At 40.8% G+C, this 4849-nt stretch overlaps 1 long non-coding RNA gene across 1 annotated transcript; it reads right to left on the bottom strand.

Annotated features, from left to right (window-relative positions):
• Positions 1–2673: 2673 nt before the first annotated feature.
• Positions 2674–4485, bottom strand: LOC121015058 (uncharacterized). Its single transcript, XR_005783587.1, has 2 exons — positions 4122–4485; positions 2674–3885 (listed from the first exon to the last, which is right to left on the bottom strand). It is a non-coding gene; the product is annotated as an uncharacterized LOC121015058 (long non-coding RNA).
• Positions 4486–4849: the final 364 nt, after the last annotated feature.

The raw sequence follows: 4849 nt of genomic DNA, 5'->3' as shown, positions 1-4849 counted from the left end.
CACTGGCATCACGCACAGATGACTGTTAACCCCTTGTGCACAGACGTCCAGCTAGCAGGGCTGACCTCATCTTCCTCCCCAACAGGGCCATCTACTGCAGAGGAACGTTATACCGCTGGCCAGGAGGTAAGAGGGGTTACCACCAGTTACAGTTTTTAACAACACTGTTCCCTCTTCCATCGCCCCATATTGGAAAACTGTATTTTTAGCAAGAGAAGAGTCTTCAGTGAGTTCTTCTTGGAGTAACACCTGACATGGAACACACGCTTCCTCAGAAATTGTCATCAGTTCCTCTTCTACACATCCAAGCCTCGTTGAAGAGCCGCAGAACCTTGCAACATCCCGAAGTGCCTCGTCTTGGTGGGTTTACACAGCCGATCACGGTCCATGCTGACAGGAGAAAGGCAGGCGTTGGCAGAGGGCCTTCTGGAGCCACTCTCTCTTCTCATTTTTTTTTTTCTTGCCATCTATTGTCTGCAGAGCAGCGGAAGCGATCTTTAAAAAAAAAAAAAACTCAAATCGGGGGCGCCTGGGTGGCTCAGTCCGTTGAGCGTCCGACTTTGGCTCAGGTCACGATCTCGCGGTTCGTGGGTTCAAGCCCTGCGTCGGGCTCTGTGCTGACAGCTCAGAGCCTGGAGACTGTTTCTGACTCTGTCTCCCTCTCTCTCTCTGCCTTTCCCCCACTCGCACTCTGTCTCTGTCTCAAAAATAAATAAACAATTAAAAAAAAAACCCTCAAATCAAACCATGTCATTGCCTTGCTTAAAATTCTTCAGTGGTTCCCATGTACTTACTTATCTCTCTCTAGTCTTACTACCCTCCAGCTGTGATGTCTCCTCAGCCCCCAAACACACCAGGATCTTTCCCGCATCGGTCTCTTTGCCTTCACGCACCCCCTTCCCCGCTGCCTGGAACTGAGCTGCCTGTTGCCTCTGTTCTTGGCACAGCCAGATGCTGCCCATCCTGCCTAACTCAGCGTCAGTGTCGCTTCCCCCCCTCCCGAAGTCCTTCTCTGATGACCCTCTCCTCACCATGCCCCTGCATTCTCCCCTGGGGTCTCCTTCCCCCGTTCACACCACTTGCCACAATCTGTTATTATTTTATTTCTCATTGGATTGCTTGGTACTTTCCTGTCTACCCCGCAAGCTCAGGTATCGGCAGACTTCTCCTGCAAACAGTCAGATAGTAAATATTTCAGGTTTGCGCCATACGGTTTCTTCTGGGACAAGTCAATTCTGCTGCTGTGGTGCAGAAGCCACCATAGATAATACACGAGTCAGCACGATGCATTCCAATAAAACTTTCTTGATGGACACAAACACCTGAGTTTTGTTTAGTTTGCATGTGTCGTAGAATATTCTTCTTTTGATTTCCATTACATTTTAAATCTTTTTGTTTGTTTTTGAGAGAGAGAGAGAGCAGGGGAGGGGCAGAGAGACAGGGAGAGACAGAACCCCAGCCCCAGCACGAGGGGCTCAGTCTCACAAACCATCAAGATCGTGACTTGAACCGAAATCAAGAGTAGGACGCTCAACCGACTGAGCCACCCAGGCACCCCTCCATTACATTTGAAAACATAAAAACCTTTCTTGTTCATGCAAAAACAGATGGCAGACTAGATTTGGAATCATGGGCAGTAGTTTCCTGTCCCCTCATGAGGCCAGGAATGAAGTTGATTTTCTTCCCTCTTGAATCACTATCACCTACCCCAATTCCCAGCACATAATGGGTGTTCAAGAAATACATATTAAACGAATGGGACAACGATGTCAAGATCGAGGCAAAAGACTTATGGACTGGCAGGCAGTCCATAAGGAGAACCAAAGACAACAGTACAAATATGAACAAAGAAAACCGTCTGGGGAAAAATGAATATAGACCACTAAATATTGTACCAAAATGCCTATGCGCAATGTATTAGCCAGGAGTGCTCTTCCAGAGAAACAGAACCAATAGGAGGTTATATACATATAATATATATAGTAATATATTATTATGTATATACATATACATACATATATAATAATATATATTATATGTAATAATATAATATTATGTATATACATGTACAGACATGTAATATATAATATATGATAATATAATATTATGTATATACATATACTGACATATAATAATATATATTATATGATAATATAATATATTATATACAATAATATAATATTATATATACATACATATATAATATATATTATATATAATAATAGAATATTATGTATATACATATACTGACATATAATAATATATAATATATGATAATATAATATTGTGTATATACATATACAAACATACATAATAATATGTAATATATAATAATATAATATTATGTATATACATATACAGACATACATAATAATATATTATATATATTATATATAATAATATAATATTATATGTATACATATACATACATATATAATAATATATATTATATATAATAATATAATATGTATATACATACATATATAATAATACATATTATATATACATTATGTCATATTACTACACTATATAATCTATTATATACAGTACATTTTATAATAGTAGACATTACACATGTGTGTATTTATATGTACATATATGTAACTCATATGAAATTTGTGTGTGTACATATATGAATTCGTATATTATATTCATATAACTATACACATATAATTGATTTATATAATAATATTTATTACATATACATAGCTTTATTACAGGAAGTGTCTCATGTGGTTTTGGAGGCCAGGAAGTCCCACAATCTGCTGTCTGCAGGCTGTAGAACCAGGAAGGCCCGTAGTATAATTTGACCTGAGACCAAAGGCCTGAGTCTCAGGGGGTTGATGGTGCAAATCCCCCTCTGTCTGGAAGCCTGAGGACCACGGGCCCCCAAGTCGAAGGGCCAGAAAACACGGACGTCTCAGCTCCAGCAGAGGAAGCGAATTCACCCTTCCTCTGCCTTTTTGTTCCATTCAGGCCCTCGGTGTGTCAGATGATGCCCACCTGCATTGGTGAAGTCACTCTCCTTGACTCAGTCTACTGGTCACTAATTCTAATGCTAATCTCTCCCAGAGACACCCGCACGGACGCACCCAGAAATAATGTCTCACCTGCTATCTGGGCACCCCTTCGCCCAGTCAAGGTGACACATAAAATCAGCCATCACACCCAATACACACTCTCCGATTCAAAGGACACGCAGTAAGATCCCAGGCGGTTCAGGAACACGCAAGGGGATGCAGTGGGTTTTATTACGTTTATGATTTTGAGACTGGAATATATTTGGTTTGTCAATGATGAAGGAAGCTCGTGGGATATATGACCCAGTGGGTCCTTTACAATTTGGGTAGTCTTAGTTATGTGAGAAAAATCTTAATGCTTAGCCATTAAAAGACAATAATTCAAGTTTATTTAATAGACTGATTCCAAAAATGTGAACAATTTCAGATTTGCTTTCCAAAACAATAGTCCCAGTTGTAATTCAAGCAGCAGTAAGAAGTCTTATCAGTGCTCCTTGGCAGAATTGTGTTTATGTGGGTGCATGTCTTAGCCTGACTAATTTAATGGGCCAAAAAACCGAATTTCTGTTACTTTGTTTTCAAGTGGAATTTTTTGTCATGTTTTTATCATTATCTATATCCATCATGTTCTTGGCCCATCTGTCTCCTGGGCTTTTCCGGTTAATTTGTATGAGGCTTTTATATTTTTAATATTTAAGGAGAACATTTAATTTCCTGACCTCATGTTATGATGGTGGGCGGGGGATGTTCTCTAAAGAAAAGATTCTTCAAGTCCTTCTTTGAAATCCTTCAAGTCTGGGGACGAATATGGAAAGGGGTAGGGGAGCAGTGTCCCGGAACTTGAAAAGGAAAAATGGTATCTTTACTTTTTTTTTTTAATTTTTTTTTCCAACATTTTTATATATTTTTGGGACAGAGAGAGACAGAGCATGAACGGGGGAGGGGCAGAGAGAGAGGGAGACACAGAATGGGAAACAGGCTCCAGGCTCCGAGCCATCAGCCCAGAGCCTGACGCGGGGCTCGAACTCACGGACTGCAAGATCGTGACCTGGCTGAAGTCGGACGCTTAACCGACTGTGCCACCCAGGCGCCCCATTTTACTTTTTTTTTTATCTGTCCCTTGAAATTAGGATTCTTTCCACTCGAAATGTAAGCAAACAGCCACGTTCATATTAACAGTATATATTGCACTTGGCTGCCAATAAAAACCACAGGTATTTTTACATCATATTTAACATATCAAAATATGATACGCTCATCACTACATCAAAATCACAGCAGTTATCAGATCTGTCACCAGATCATGGTATTCAGTGGGCTAATTAAGAAGAATGTATTTTACTAGACCGCAAAGTTTTCAAAATATTTTTTATAACTGAATTTCAGCACAGTTGCTTCCCTTTGCCATAAATCGAATCCGTTTCAAAACATTCTGGAAGGGGCACTTGGGTGGCTCTGTCAGTTAAGCCTCTAACTCTTGATTTCGGCTCAGGTCTTGAGCTCACGGTTTGTGAGATCGATCCCCACGACCGGCTCTGTGTTGACAGTCCAGAGCCTGTTTGGGATTCTCTTCCCCTCTCTTTGCCTCTCTCTCTGTCTCTCTCTCAAAAACAGGTAAACATTTAAAAAATATTCTTTTTAAAGAAATTGTTTTATGTTTACTTATTTTTGAGAGAGAGAGGACAGAGCATGAGGGGAGAGGGGCAGAGAGAGAGGGAGACACAGACTCCGAAGCAGGCTCCAGGCTCTGAGCTGTCAGCACAGAGCCCGACGCGGGGCTTGAACCCACAAACCTTGAGATCGCGACTGAGCCAAAGTCACGATCCGCG

The sequence above is a fragment of the Herpailurus yagouaroundi genome, unplaced genomic scaffold (genome assembly GCF_014898765.1).
Source record: "Herpailurus yagouaroundi ecotype Mexico unplaced genomic scaffold, PumYag 205, whole genome shotgun sequence".
NCBI lineage: Eukaryota > Metazoa > Chordata > Mammalia > Carnivora > Felidae > Herpailurus > Herpailurus yagouaroundi.
This window is presented reverse-complemented; position numbering and strand designations above follow the sequence as displayed.